Consider the following 16446-nt stretch of genomic DNA (forward strand, 5'->3'; position numbering starts at 1 on the left):
GCGGCGCCGCTCCCGGGGCCGGGCCGCGGCGGGGAAGGAAACAAGTTTGTGCGCTGCGTCGGTGGTTCATCCCGACATGTGCCTGCCTGGGCTGCGCCTCGAGTTTTCCTTGCTGCTTGTGTTTTGTTTTCCGTGTGGCTGCTCCTAACCCGTGGGTAGTATTTTGAGGCGCTGCTGTAAGGTTATTTGTTCCCCCTCGGTGATTTTAACTGCTCTGGTTGTTAAAGACCGTACCCGGTGTAGCCCAGGCCCTGGTTCAGTTGCTCGGTGCATGCAACCCAGCGGCAAAGCTCTCCTGTTAAGGCAGCATTGGGGCTGAAGAATGTAAAAAGGACAGAATTCAGGAAATTGATTTCCGAATCAACTCGCTTGGCCCGACTGCATGTATGTAATTGTTTTCTATTTTTTGCACAGTGTTCTGGTTTGTATGTGTTCATCTAACAGGAACGTGACTACTTTAAATTTCTGAGTCATTAATTTAAATATTCAGTCATCACATTTCATCAAACCTCCTCATGTTCCTTACAGTTAAAAAAAATGTATTGAAAACCTATAGGCCCCCATTGCTGCAGAGACTGTGTGTAACTTTTGGTGCTGTGTAGAGCTGTAGACTTGCTGTGTGTTAAGTTATGCACAAGTCCCTTCAGGCAAAGGGGCTGTTCTTTCGGGTTTTTTTTTATGTTATACAATATTACAAGTACATGGTTTTACTTCATTTATTCCAGAATGGGCTGCTCCAGATGTCTGGAGTGGATATGGGCCACTTTGTATGGTAAAACTGGAATGTAAATACCTCTGAATCTCRTAATTGTTAAGGAGGTTTATTCAAGCGTACCTAGTGAATTTAAACCTCAGCAGAAGCTGGTTSTTAATTAAAAAATAGCTGTTTGAATTTAGTTAATCTGGCAGAATGATCCAGTTTAAAGCTTAGAGAGTGTTGCTAAGGGAAGTATATTCTTTTTTTCTTTTAATAATTTGGCTGAGTGAATTTCAGATAAATCTTGCGATCAAAATGCACCTTTAGTCAAAGAAGCAAGATAAAAACTTTACTTATGAGTATCTTCTTTCATTTTTGGAACCTGTGATCCTAAAAGAGGAGCTTGCAGTAAAACTGCTTTGTCGATTACATTTGTAGTATCTCTGTCAGTATGTAGTATCATTCTACCATTACTACCTCTGTCTGCAGACTTTATAAATTTAAAAATTGATCCTTACCGGATAATATAGCATTGCGCTCTGAGTTGTTTCCTATGCACGATTGTAAATTTAGCAACATTAGATTCCAACTGCGTTTATGCTCGGACTATGGGTATGTGAAGGCTATGGGTATGTTTTGCACAGATAGGAGGGAAGGGCTAATTTCAGGATGGGCTAGTATTTGTGACGTGAACAGAAAGAGCAGCACTGGCACTCAGAGGGACAGTGTTGAATTTCAAAGAAAAATAAACAATACCAGACATGTAAAGCTGTGACAATGGTTGGTGACAGCAATCGCTAATGATTTGGGGGGGAGGGGGGAATGTTAGCTTTATTTCCTCAAAAATTACAGCACAAGGGCAACTGCAATATTGTGTGTCTGTCATTCTCTGTAATAACTCTTCCAGCTGTTGACCATTATCAACTAAATTTGGCAGCGGAGGTCTCAGAGGTGGACAATTTCCACAAAATTTGTGGGAGAGTAGAGGTGTCAGGTAGAAAAGAGCTGTTATTTGCACACAGATAGTTCAAATGAACACTCGTCTGAAGTTTGAAAATGAAAATTTTTACAGGAAATTAGGCTTCATTAGTTCTGCTGTTCACAGAATACTCGAGTGCTTTTCAGTAACTTTTTAATATTTAAACTCCAATTTTACTCTTCATGCGATCTGAAGAACTCCATTTGAAATAAGAGTGAGCCCAAAGTAGCTTTAACTTGTATTTCATATTGTAAAGTTGCATTTCTTTTGGAATATTTGCCAATTACCTGTTCCTTGTCTATGAAACAAATGAACTAAATTAAAAGTGTATTTAAACAGCTAAGTTACTTGACTTAGCTTAAAAAAATTCGTAATGAATGTGTGGTTACTTTTAGTGTGCTGCATACTRTATGACAGAATTATTTCTTGAAAAATTGTAATTTATAATTTACTTTTAATCAACATTCTTGTAGCAGAGCAAATAAATACATTCTGAAGAACATTCTATATTTTGATGCTTGCGTACTTCCTGCAACCCCAGAAGAGCAAATCAGAACTGTGTTCKCTCTGGTAGATGGTTGTTGTCACGTGACAATGATGTGAAGGTCCACGTTGTGGCAAATGTCAGTATATGGCCAAAGTTTACTTTACGAACAAAGTGCTTATATGATTTTACTCTTCTTTTATGCCCTATCTGTGGATGAAAGCAGTATATTCAGTAGATAATTCCTTGTGTTCAGACCATTGCCAGTTTGAATAAGCTACCCTAGTGTTAGTTTAAAAACTCATGTCAGTTAAGAATACTTGAAGAATACGTTTAAGAATGCTTGATTATTCTGCTCTGTCATATTAAGCAACCTTTTTCAGATAGGACACCTTCCATGCATATGTGTGGTTTTTGAGAAGTCTTTGTAAAAGGTTTTGGGCTCTGCCACTGCAAGCCCTCTGTTAGTTGACAGAACAGATTCATTAGTGAGGGAGAAATGTAGTTTTTCAAACTACTGTCCAATATAGTTTAATTTTTAGCCTGGAGGAACCACTTCTGAAGTGAGCCACCCATCACAAATCATTCTTGTACCAATTTCTGTATTTAATTCATTTTTGTCTCCCATAAGAATGTCAGTGGGATGCTGCTTTATAGTGATAGATTTTTATGATGTGGCAATGTTTTTTTTTTTTTTTTTTTTTTAATACAAACTGCCTTACAGTTGCCGTATAGTAACTTCTTTCAATCACTGCAGGCCTGTGCTGCATTCAAACCAATGACWTAGAGCTGTAGAGCTCCAGCTTGCATTGCCAGTTACTGAATGCAAACCTGGACAAATTCCCTTGTGTATGCTGAATTTATTAGGGGAAAAGGTAATATTGAAAATGTACTGTCAACCAACTGTAGGACAAGTTTGATTGTAGGTTTTAGTCATTCTTACTGCCATTCCCATCTACAGGAGAATAATTTATTTTTAATGGTGCCAATGCAGCAGAGCGGAAGGTGGTGCCTGAGCAATTCAAAATGAGTGGGACTTCTCCCTAAGGTGAAGTTAGCATGCAAGATTAGAGATCAAGATGATAGTAACATTAACGATAGAAGTAACRTAAGTAAACTTAATTATTTACATATAAGTTTTGTTCTCTCTATTTTTAAAAACACGGGATKTTTTTTGTTTTGTTTAAGTATAGGGTAGCCCAAAATAGTAGAATTAGTATAATACAAAGCTTGGAATTATTAAACTTGCCTTTCCATCTCTCCAGGCAGGCACCTACAAAGTGCACCAAGYCTCACACTATGTACTGAAAGTCAATAAATCAAAGTTTCAGTCAGCTGAAATGAGTCCTTGAGTTCAGGGTCTCCCCAGAGGTCTGCTAACCTYTGCTTTTTATCTTAGTCCTCCAGCCTCCTGGTATGCCCCTGGTACCTGGTAGGGACCATCAGTAAGAAAATCCTTAGTTGTGTTGATTGTTACAACTGAGATTTGGGGTTTGTTTTGATTTCTTTTTGACTGCAGTGATATATAATGTTACAGGATATGGTTGGGAAGTGCAGGGGAAGTAATGACCACTAAAACCTCAGACTGGTATTATCTGTTTTTCAATTCCTTTAATAATGTAAGATGTCATATAGGAAATTAGGTAACTTTTTTTTTCTAATGCTGCTCTCACTCTCTTTTGTTTGGTTTTTGGAAGGCAAATGTTATAGATGATATAGATATACTTACTAGATTCTCATGGAAGTTTACTTAAGTTTCTAAATTCTGATGGTGCTTCTGAACTTTAAATATTTTTTTTTTATTGGTACTTCATGGGGGAGAAAAACTCTTGTGGCTTAAGATACATGTTTCCGTGGTTTTCTTCACAGCAGAAGTCTAGRGAAAATAAATGACTCTTCAGAAGCTTTTAGCTACCCTTTCTGCTCARATTTTAGGATTTACTGGGCCAGGCTTAAACATGTGAATAACTTCATTTAGTTCCAGACAGTAGAGTTGAGTAAACATACTCATGTAAGTAAATTTTTTTTGTAGGTCAAAAAAATTTCTAGGGAAACTTTCTGAAGCATTTTGGTAATCTGATACATAAAGTTAGTCTTGATATTAGAAAACCTTGGCTCAGTGGAGTTAACTTCCTCTGTCCCCCAAAGTACCCTCTAGTCTTGTACAAATGAGCCCTAGCAGTGTTTCAATCATGTTAAGAAGGACAGAGCATGAATGTAGTCAGGTCTCAGGTATGCTTGCAAGGATTGATGGCTTTACAGCAAAAGGAGGTTAGGAAGAGGATAGTAATATTTGTTTATCCTGTTTTTAATGTTTGTCCTTCGTTGTTTAGGCAAAATTTCTGATGTTTCTGCTAAGCACGTGCAACATTCTGCTTCAGGAAAAAATATACAATGTCTAGGTTTGAAAAGTTTAAAGGTTTGAAAAGTTTCAACCGTACTAATATGCTTACAATTTTAAGAAAAGACAGTGCTTGTGGTGAGGTATTTAAAGATTAATTAGAGGGTACTGTGAATCTCTTGTCTATTGCCATTGTATAGCAGTGTAACTGTTTTGGCAGTCAGCCAGAAAGAGAAGACTTAAAACAAATTGATACTGAACAGTCCTATTTTAAATAAGTTGTTTTAAGTATGATTAGATAATAAAATCAATATTTATGCTTAGAATTTGACAAAGGAACTAGGTCTGAGTTAAGTATAGTATTTTCCTTCTTTTCAAATCCATTTTATTAGAAACTGAAATCATGACCTGTACTACAGAAAAGATCAAAAAACTCCAAAGTGCTTATGTATACCTTACTCTTCCTTTCTATATTCCTGTTTATGCTTGTTTATTACCAACCTGGCTTGCTCAGCACTAATGTTATATTCGTCTAGCAACAGTACCGCAGCCATCCAGATGCTAAAAGGACGTGCCAAGGGTAGCATTGCTGCAGGCTTTCTTGGTTCTTACACTCCCTTCCTGTACATCAACTATTGCCCCCTYGTCTTTTCACTGGTGTTGCATCAGTGGAAGCTGGTGATAGACCTCTGGTCTGACTCATAGAGGTGTTTGGCCTTAAATGGACTTTTCGTGTGATTCATGACAGCTGTTTTTTCAGTAGGCTTTATTTAATGGACCTGTGCATCAAAGATGAGAAACCTTAARATCATGTTTTTGATCAAAGCATGTCCAATTCAGAAAACTAATCAACAATTAATGTTTAGAAAATATTCTAGTTTTGAAAATAACTGTGCCTTGGAAATATATCTACCTGTTAATGTTTTCTTTAACATTCCTTTGTCAAGCTACAGGAGAGTCAAAGAGCAATTACTGTGTGGCTGAGGAAGTAAATCATAACTGAAATGCAAAAGTTCTGTATTTTACTGTGAACTGCTTGAAATAAAAACAGTAAGTTTAATAGTACATCTTCAAGATATTTTTATAGCTCTCTTGTCTCTCTCTGCTTTAATTCTGGTATTGTTTTTCTGAATGTCTGCAGTTGAGATTAAAACCTTAGAGGTTTCCAAACTGAGGTCTTCAGAAGCATGTTAACAGGCAAAATTTGTAACATTTCAGTAAAATGTTTAACAAGGTTAATCTGTGAGAAACTGAGAACTACATGATGTGTAGGTCTGAAGTATGTTTGGGGACAATCATTTTGTACTATCTAAAAATCAAAAATCTGCACTAAACCTAATTGCAATCTTCAAGTTCTTCAGAGAAGTGGCCTTTAAATTCAGGTTAGGAGTRAGCAAGAGTGAGATGAAACAGGAGGAAAGCATATGGCCATAGTAGCTAGTGTTTACTCTCCCCTTTGTCGTAACTTCTTAAACTGAAAAGAGACGCTGCCAGCAGAATGTTTTACCTTTTAGTGTTTTTACTATTATATAGCATTAGTATTTGTGATTGGCTCTGGTCCAAATAGTTCTGTTGAAATAGTGTGTGTTTCCTTAGAGCTTCAAATTTATTTTGGCGGTATTATGAGACCCCAAACACATGTAAGAGTGCATCTTACACACTTTTAGGGGAAGTATTCAGGTTTCCTTCCAACAGTAATACCTTAGAATGTGAATATGCTTTCTGGTTTCTGAAGTGTGTAATATTTGGGAGGGTTGCCAAAGTACAGTTTTTTGGGTTTTGCTCTCTCCTCCCCTGTCCTCCCCTGCTCCTGCCACATGCACAAGCTCCAGGGAGAGGATGAATTAACAGAGTGATGAAGTCTTGAAAGCAGAGAGAGGGAGGGATTTGAACTCATTCTGATGTTCAATGTGAAATAGTTATTTAAAGGATAACTAAAGGTAATAATAGTTCTGGCCTGATTAGCTCATCTGTAGCTAACTGGAAAACATGCATTGAAGAGGAGGAAAAAGTATACTGAAAAGGTATAGTGTTCTCAGTGTGGACACCTGTGTTCAGTTCTTTCGTCATATCAAGTTAAGTATTCTAATCAGTAACACCTACAGCAGAAAGTACTGTAAAATACTATTCCTTTTGAAAACAGTTGCTCTTGAAGTAAAGAGAAGGGTAGAGAAAACTATAATAACTCTTGAGCTGTTACGACTAGTCAGTTGTGGAAGTTGTCCTAAGTAATTGCTTTTTTCAGCATTCACAGTCTTTCAAGCCTGAAAACCGAGTAAGTACAGTATTACTAAGAGATTCTGTAAGAGACAGGAAGGGTTTGGGGATGGGGCTTGTTTTGGGTGGTTTTTGTTCGGGACTGTTTTGTTCTGGGTTGTTTTTGGAGTTCTGGAGTYTTCAAATGAGAAGGCAAAATGAAAAGTACAAAAATCTCAACTTTGAAGAAAAGCCACAAAACAAGTTAGATATTTTTTCATGGGTTTAGAGACTCAGATACAATAAGAATGTTGATACAATTTGATTTCTACATTTATGTACAGATCTGCACTTAAATATAACATGATTCATAAATCATAGTGGTTGAGGTTACTCTTACTGCCTTAAAAATAGCGTACTGAATAATTATGTCTATTTTTAGCTAAAGAAATTGATTTCCTCTTAATAAATAATAGGAAGTATTTATTAGCTCATACTTTGTAGAAACCTGTAGAACTGCTTGAGTCATGCTAACATAACTATACGTGGATTGAGACAAGTGATAGAATATAGGTGAAAACTTATTTCTGTGAAAATACGTGGATTGTTCATAGAAGGTATGTATATTCTTTCAGAATTAATTTTCATTTTTTATTAAATCTATGGCTTTTTGATCATCTTTGGGGAAAGGGGTTCCCACTTTGGGTCAGAGCTGACACATCTTTGGAATACTCTTTAACTTTGGTACGTACATACTGAAACCATGGCCAACTTAACACTAGATGATTTGTGAAGTGACTTACATTAACAAGCAGGAAGCCTTGGTTTTTAAATGATTATTTTTAACCTGGTTTTGCACTTGCACTATTTAGTTCTTTTCCTAAAGAAAGAGACTGAGTCTTACTGGTCAGTAATAGTTAAAATATGTTGACTAATTATATATTGGAGTTTAGGCTAATCTAGTTACTTTTTTTTTGCCAGTGGAAAGGATGACACTGCATGTGTTGTTTAATGTAGTAATAATAAAGTGTCAGAATAATTCTTTTAAGCTATATGTATAATTACTAAAGCAATGAAAGCTCAATTTATTTGCTAGATAGTTTTTCTTCCTACTTTGTATTTAGTGGCATTTGAATAGAAATTGTGATTGAAATTCATATAAATATCCAGCATTGTATTTTAAGGTACAAGTTAATAATACTTCGGCTTTTAGATAAGGCTATAGAAGAAGATAGAGCTAAAATTAAACCTGTTTTGTGTTCAAAATTACCTGGTTTATTTACACAAGGGAACATTCGCTTTAATTTGTTGATTATTTTTGGTCACCAAAACTTCTAAGATTTCAGAATTAATAGATTTCATACTTGAAACTTTTTGCTTTCTTGAAGAGTATGAATAAGAATCTGTCCTGCTTCTCTTAACTTCTTACCAGTATGTTTCTCAGACTGTAATTAATTGATATTTGAATAAGATTAGTTGGGGAGAATTTTCTGTCTTTGTAGCGTAAGTCACTGCTAAATTTAAGTATTTTGCATATCGGTTTCTGATTCTAGGTGCATATGAGTGACTTCTGCCAGTTTGATGGTTTGAATATATTTAAAATTCTGGCAGCTGACACACCTTGAATATTTTTTGTATTCAATGTACATTATTGTAATAGTAAGCTCAGATTTACCCAGTAAGGATTACTTTAAGTATTTTAAAAATGCAATCAAAAGGATAACTTTCCATTAGAATATGTTATGTGGTCAGTTAGTATGTGACTAAATTTGGCTGGACAGATTAGTCTATTTTATTGTTACTGTTACATGAATACTTAGAAGTAGACATCACTTACTGCGTTTTATTTAGTATGTCCAGATTACCAATAGTTTAGATGTGTGAATCATCTTGAGGCTGACAGTGTAACCTCACTAACTGTGCTAGAACTCTTGAGCCAGTGGACTACTGACAAGCTAAGATGCTCTTAAGGATCTTAAACATGCGCATGGRAATTTGAAAAGTTTTTAAAATGTTACTGCTGCATGGTTCCTACATCTTGGAAACTGTACAATTAAACTGTTGCTTCTTTTAAAGTATATTCCTAGACTTGGGGAATCAGTTTTTCCCCTCAATTCCTGTCAAACTGAAAAGACAGGACAGATGCTTTAACAAGTAAAGTTTTACAGTTAGCATATTTGAATGTAATTCAGTTCTTTTTTTAAAAAAAAAATGTTAAGCAACTTTTTGCATGCTTTTCACTGAAACAGAAATAAGACTTTTTTTCCATTTTTGAATTTTTCATTTAATCAAATCGTTTGTATACTTCTTCAGATAATTAGGAACTGGAAAAATTTGAATCTGTTCTTCACAGATATTTTAGCCTTGCTGTTCTAGGACCTGATCCTCTTTCACACTGAAGTCAAGTGCAAAATTCCTCTTGACTTCAGGAGAAGCTGGATTAGCTTTACACAAAAGGACCACGTTGTCCTCTGGGATAAGTGGAGACAATTCTATTGAAGTAGAGTTCAGTGGAATATAAAATGAAGACAAAGAAGTCTGGCAATGAAATTGGATCTATTATCTCAAACAGATAGGTTAATCTAGCAATTGAATCAAAGAAGTTTTCCTTTTTCTGATTAGGTAATATAAGTATGTAAATTCACTTAATTAAGCAGTTACACAAAAATAAGTGACATGTTAAAGTAAAAATATTTTTGTAGTATTAATCCTATAGTGTCTGAGAGCTAGAAACTGTTGATGAATTTTTTTGCATATGTGACATAATTCTTATCAGAAAAAAATATTTTTCTAAACTACTAGCATATGTTATATATGGCTGAAATAGTTCTACATATATATGGCCAAGAGTGTTCTACATGTTGTTTACATTTACTTTATATTACAAGAGTTTTCTTTACAGCAATTTCATGTAGCAGCAGCATCAGACTTCTGCTGTTCTGAGTGGTTTGCTATAGCCTTGCTAAGGTAGGAAGAGCAAAATTCATTTAAATCAAATGTTGGACAGTGTTTTACCCTTCATACTTGCCAGTGAGCATCCAGAGTAATTCCACTGACTTTTGCAGTAGAATTTTGCAGAAGCCTCTGGCTTTTTTTCTTACACTTTACACAGTGATATTTATATTTTATACACAAAAGATTAAGAAATAGTATTTGAAAAGTGGACTAAAATATGGTGATTACTTACATAAAACAGTCTTATAATTTTTGTACAATTTGTCTGTCTTCTGTATCACGTTCTACTGTTTTCTGTCTGTAATTATTTTGACTAAGCACAGTATGGCTTTCTTGCACTGTCTATTTGAAGCTTCACAAAGGGAAGGAGGTCTGGGACACTAATCTCCTTAAAATAATTTCAGAATGAGTACTTAAGTAGCGTTCACGTTGAGTTTCTTTAATAATATTTCACATGCAAAATAAAATTCCATCAATGGAAAGAATGCAGATCCACAGAATTCTCAGCCAAAAATCCCCAAATGTGTAGCTCAGGGGTGGCGGTGGGGAGAAATCTTCGCTGCTGCAGCAGTATTTAGTTGATGTGGGATTAAGAAGTAAAACGAAGTTCTTGTAAATTCAGCACCTCAAATATTTCAAAAACAGGGCACAAGAATGGTTTTAGGATTAGTCATAGTTAGGAAGTTTACTGAAATACCAGCTTCTCCCCAGAAACATCCTGTACTTTTATCGTCTTCAACTAGCTTCATCTGTTCGGTCTCATTGATTCTGTTTTTTTAGAAACTCTTGCTGCAACTTCTTTGTGACTAAAGCACATTGTCAGTCAGTCCAATCCTCTCCATGCCAGCCAACTGTCCCCTTAATGCAGTAATTCAATTGAATGAATAGAGCTCATACTTTAAGGAGACAATTGGCTACCAGAGAGAGTGCCAAGTTGATTTAACTTTGTACAAGTGTGAAAGAGTTTTTAAATGGATGCTGTCAACCAGTGTTGGCCCAAGGTTTCAGCTGCCTGAAAATTGTTATAATCCGATTGGGAGTATGTCCAAATTTGTTTATAATATTTTAGTCAACCGCTTCACTACAGGGAGTACTAATATCCTAAAAACTATTGTTAGACCACTGTCCTTGGTCCACCAGGGCTATAGTAGATGTGTTCTGACCAAATGTACAAATGGCTTTTAAAATTGATTTTTTTGGCAGTACATCGCCAAATTGGTGAAAGAATGGGGGATTCATGTTGTAATCTCCTCTTCCAGTTCAGTTTAATGCAACAGCGTGTGTTTGAATCACATTAAATGTATAATACAGTGTAAAGCCACAACTGTAGCCTGCCATTACTATAAGATTCTCAGTGCTAAACTGCCATTTAGACAAACAGCAATTGGATTATCCAATAACTGGAAGTGCCTAGGACCGGAGGGAATTTAGGAAAAAATGCATCATACCTATTGCCAACGTTTTTGGATTTGTTTTTGGTGGAGGTTGAAGAGATGCTTACCTTCTAGGTATGTAGATCAGGGAAGAAAGAATGCACAGTATCAGACCCTCTCTCCATTCAAGTGATGGTGTGAGCACGGGAATTTTTTTAGCAAAGTAATAGTCTGATGTGTCATCTTCACTGCAGTCTGAAGGGAAGACAGAAGATAGGTAGGCAAAAAGTGCATGAAGAWGATGTTCCCTAAAAATTCTAATGTTTCCATTTCAGGGAGGCTGGGGAATCTGGGAAGTGGAGCTAATTCTGTCAAGAGTCTGACAAAATACAGGAATTAAACAAGATCTTGTAGAAAGGATTCTGTTAACAAAATGCCTAGTATAAAGGAGAAGCAAATTCCTACAGGTATGATGGTCAGACAGCATGTCTGGTGAACTTGTCATCTTTTTTCAACAATATGCAGTGAGTGGGGGCACAAAAAGGATGTTTTCCTTGCCTTTCTGTGATCACTAGACCATTACAGCTGCAACAACATTACTACCAATTTAGATGCATTTGTGGGAGGAAAAAAAGAAGCATTGTTATTTCAGTGCCTAGCTGGAATAAATACTCCGTTAAGCAATGGCATGAGGTTGTTAGTTGTTCTGAGGACATCTCGATTTGTAGATGTGCAACTATGAATGACTTAGCACATTTTTATAGACTAAGAAAATATTTACATAGGAGATGATGAAGAATAGGAGTTAGAATGATTTATAAACCTGGAGGACAAGAAGGTGATTGGAAGCTGTCGACGTGGATTCATAAAAGGGCAAATCATGCTTAACCAACCTCATAGCCTTCTACAATGAAAAGAGTGGCTGAGTGGACAAGAGGAGAGCAGTGAATGCTGTTTAGCTCGACTTAAGACTTTCAGCACCATCTTCCATAACATTCTCATAGACAAACTGATGAAATATGGGCTAGGTAAATGGTCTGTGAAATGGATTGAAAACTATCTGAACTACAAGGCTCTGAGGGTTGTGATCAGTGGTACAAAGTCTAGTGGGAGGCCAGTCAACAGTGGTGTATCCCAGGATTTGATGCTGGGTCAGTACTGTCTAGCATTGTTGTTATTGGCCTGGRCAATGGTATTGAATGCACCCTCAGCAAGATTTCAGATGATGATAAAGTGGGAGGAGTGACTGCTACACCAGAGGGTTGTGCTGCCATTTAGAGGTACCTCGACAGATTGGAGAAATGGGCAGAGAGTAGCTTCATGAAATTCGGCAAAGGGAAATGCCAAATCCTTTACCTGAGGAGGAATAACCATATGCACCAGTGTGTGCTGAGGGTGACCAATTGGAGAGTAACTTTGCCAAAAAAGACATGGGGGACCTAGGTGACACCAAGTTCAACAGAAGCAAGCAAGGTGCCTTCGCTGAAAAGAAAGCCAACAGCCTCCTGGCATTTGGAAGAGCATTGTGAGCAGATCAAGRGAGGTGATCCTTCATCTCTGCTCAGCCCTAGATGTGCCCTAGTGAGAGCACATCTTAAGTGCTGTGTCCAGTGCTGGCCTCTCTAGTACAAGAGAGACATGGACCTGCTGCAGCTAGTCCAGCAAAGAGCCTAGAAGATAGTTAAGGGCTTGGAGCATTTGTCTAATGAGGAGAAGTTGAGAAAGCCGGCACTGTTCAGCCTGGAGAAGAAAAGGTTCAGGGGGAGACCTATTTTATCTATGTACATTAATACCTGATAGAAGAGTCTGTCTTCTTTACTCTCCTCTGAGTGGTATCCAGTGACAGGGTGAGGCTGTGAACACAAATTGCAGCAGTGTTTTTTTTACTGAGGGTGATGAAATAGTGGAACAGGTTGCCAGGTAGTTTGTGGAGTTGCCATCCTTGGAGGTAATTTTTGAATTATCTCCCCGCTGGATACAGTCCTGAGTAACCTGTTCTAGTTCACACTGTTCTGGGTGTAGGGATGGATTAGATGATCTAAGTGCCTTTCAACCTCACTATTCTGTGATTCTTTGAAAGGAATAAGAGGGCTGCAAAATGAAGTGTGGAAGTTCAGCTGAAACAAAATACAGGTTTTCAAAGGCAGATTTTTTGTTTGTTTTGACAGACATTTTTGCTAGCTTTCAGAGGATAGCTTTGAGGGGGGGTAGCTCTTTGCAGCTGTATACTTCTCTTAGATTTCTTTTCTGCTTGTGTCCCCTGTTAGTACAAAGTCTATATATGGCTTCCTTCTCTGTTCTTCCCCTCTTCCCTGCCCCAACAGGGTAGCAGGGGAGAGGAGTTGGGTATTGCTAATTTTCCTGCTGCCTGAAACCCCGAGTAACACCAGAAGTTTTTGAATCAAGATATTTGCATTTCTTGGAAAAGCATTTTTTCAGCATCTRTGGTAATGTCTTCTATTTAGATACTTACAATGTGAACTGTGTACTGGCTTCAACTGCCTTTGTACCACTAGAAATAAGGCCTTTTTTATTTTTCTCCATACATTAGATTAAACATACTGAAATGCTGAACTCGTGCTGTTCTGTTGGTGTTAGCATTCTGAGCTTCTTTCTCATCTTTATGTTTTGTATTAGACTAACAGGAGCTGAAACAGTTGCATGTGGATTTAAATGCACTGTTAATACTTATTTTTAACAGACTGTGACTAGAAGTGCGGTCATAACGAAACCTAAAATTTGAATTTGCATCACAGAAAGGTATCGGAGCAATTCAGTAAGATAGGATTCATTTTTGTGTTTGGATTTGGACTTATAAGTGGAAAATAAGGTGAAAATAAACATTACAATGAAGAAAAATTGGCTGGAATTGGACTTTAAATTTAGAGGGCCTTTATAAACCTTGTAAGGCAGAGCTGCAATTTCGCATGATTGACAAGGACAAATTTCTGATGTACATTTAAAACTGGCTTATTTTAGTCCTCATCTTAACTTGCCTAATTGGTAGTTATCATAAGTTCTCAATTCTGGTTTTCTAGCAAGATGTTTAAAAATCATACTTCCTTTTGAACAAAAAGTCATTTGCAAATTAATAACTTCATTTTCATCAGTTCACTTACATTTTCTGGTCATGAAGACAAACTATTAAATAGTTAAATTGCTACTTCTGCACATTTTTTTTAAGGAGTACATATTGATGAAGCTGTCACTTGTAGCTTAAAGAGAATTTTTTTGATACAACTAAAGGTTTGTAGTATTATTGTTAAAGTAAACCTTTATCATGTACCAGTCTTCTCAAAGATGCTGCTTAAATATTCTAAAGAAAACAAAAATATTTACATCTTCTCATGATTTTCTCTTTAAAGATGATTGCATTTGCACCTTAGGAAAAAAAAAACAGTATTCGAAAGTGGAAGAAAAATAATCCAAGGGTCATTTTTATGTAGAGAGGAAAGCAACAAATACACCCTCTAGTTAAAACGTAAATTCATTTATATATGATCTGTAATGTCTTAGCCTGTGTATGACACCAATCTTTAAGAAAAAGCTTCAAGAGAGATCTTGGGAATTACAGATCAGTAAGCCTGACATCTGTACAAAGCAAATCAATAAAAACAATAATGAAGAATTGTTGTCCACTAGAATTGTTGTTCACTGTTGCTCTATAGTATTGTCAACTAGAATTAGTGAACAACATGGATAAACGTGATGTACTGAGGAAGAGTCAAAAGCCTGTTACAAAGGGATGTCCATATTTTGCAAATCCATTTGAGTTATTTGAAGGCATCAGCAAGTACAGTGGTAAGGAAGACCTGACAGAAATAATTTGCTTGGGTTGCCAAAAGGCATTTGCAAGGTCCCTCACCAAATAATCTTCAAGAAGCTAAGCAGCCATAGGATGGAGGGAAGGACGTTATGTGGATAAATAATTGACTAAAATGCAAGAAGTGAAGAATTGAAGTAAACAGTAAAGAGAGGAGGCTGGGGACAGTTTCATAGAGTTGTATTCATGGAACGYGTACAAGTTCATAAAGGGTGCAGAAGAAAATTTACTGACGGATAGTAGAGACGAGGGCAGACGAGGGCATTGTTGCAAGGACTTCACAGTGCTCAATGACTGAGTGTTAAAATGGCAGGTGAAATTCCCCATAAATACCTTGCAGTGGGGTATTTGGAGAAGGAAGGAGCAGGACCTGCCTTCACATCTCGAAAGATGATATCAGAGCTGACAGTTGCCACTCAGCATTGTGATCAAAAAACAACCAAAGGTTAGAAATGGTTAGGAGAGAAAGGAGACTATAATGATTCTACTGGAAAAAACAAAATCATTATCCATTTTATGTAGTTCTCCCCCTCCCTCCCCCCATCTGCTCCCACCCCCATCTTTGTATGTAGCTGAAATTTTAAGGAAGAGCAGATGTAACTAAAGTCATGAAGCAGTTTCTGTAAGACAAGTAAGATAGGTAAATTCTTTAGGCTGGAAATGGTGCCTGAAAAGAGTGGTTCTATAAACTGATCAGTAGCAAAGAGGACATAAATAGGGAGTGTTTATTCACTGGCTTTTTTTMGTGTTTGTATACACATAGGTACACAGACACACGTGTCTAATGAAACTAACAGCTGATGAATTGAAAACAGACAAAAAGGAGGTGGTTCTGAACACAACATGTAATTAAGCTATAGTATTTCTTGCCTCAGGATTTTAATGAGGCTAAACATTTGCATCAGTGCAAAGGGAAACTGCAGTCTCTTGGAAGAAAAGTCATCAAATGCAAAGACCAGCTTCTGGTTCGGGGAGTATTCTGGGGAAGTACTGCTGTGTATATGTGCTGTTAACACTCTTCTCTAGGTATCTGGTATTGGTTGTTGTTGGTGAGAGGGTATTACTTTGGATGAACCTTTGGTCTTGTCCAGTACAGCCACTCYTTTGTTGTAAATCTTTGTTGTTTGTGATTCTTGCTTCCCAGAACCTTTTAGACTGGTGACACTACCAGTGGCACTCAAACTTTCACCCAAAATGGGGCACTAATCTCTGTAGGAGTTGTTCCAGGGCAATATGCTGTGTATTCTGTATGTGTGACCCCACACCTGCCACTAAAATATAAAGGCTTCATGAAGCAAGGGGCATGTCCTCCGTAGGGGCAGGGCTGCAGGTGCATGTCAGGCTGTGACTAAATTTTGAGCCTAGTCGCGTTTCTTTTGCATAATACTTCTTGCCCATACGATGGATGCATCTGCAGTCAAATCCCTCGCATGCTGTCATGCACCCCTACCCCTTTAGGGAGAAGTATTTCAGGAAAGAGGCATTTTTGAGCAGGTCCTGGTCAAACAATGGTTGGTCTGGGCTGTCTGTACATTGAGTATTCCTGCTTTCCTTGAGACTGCTTTTGGTGTTTCAGTAGTACTCTTCCCTCCCACAGA

At 37.1% G+C, this 16446-nt stretch overlaps 1 protein-coding gene across 2 annotated transcripts in view; it reads left to right on the forward strand.

Moving 5' to 3' along the window:
• Positions 1–56: 56 nt before the first annotated feature.
• The window catches only part of YES1 (YES proto-oncogene 1, Src family tyrosine kinase), a 50059-nt gene continuing 33669 nt past the window's right edge, over positions 57–16446 (forward strand). The window contains exon 1 of one of the 2 annotated variants that reach the window (XM_085319339.1): positions 57–384. The gene's annotated coding sequence lies outside the window, so the exon portion shown is untranslated. Of the gene's footprint in view, positions 385–5453; positions 5552–16446 lie in introns of those variants that run through there. The other variant, XM_085319340.1, reaches the window with a different exon arrangement.

Source organism: Rhea americana, unplaced genomic scaffold (genome assembly GCF_003343005.1).
Source record: "Rhea americana isolate MKP2758 unplaced genomic scaffold, rheAme1 scaffold_58, whole genome shotgun sequence".
In the NCBI taxonomy this organism is placed as follows: domain Eukaryota; kingdom Metazoa; phylum Chordata; class Aves; order Rheiformes; family Rheidae; genus Rhea; species Rhea americana.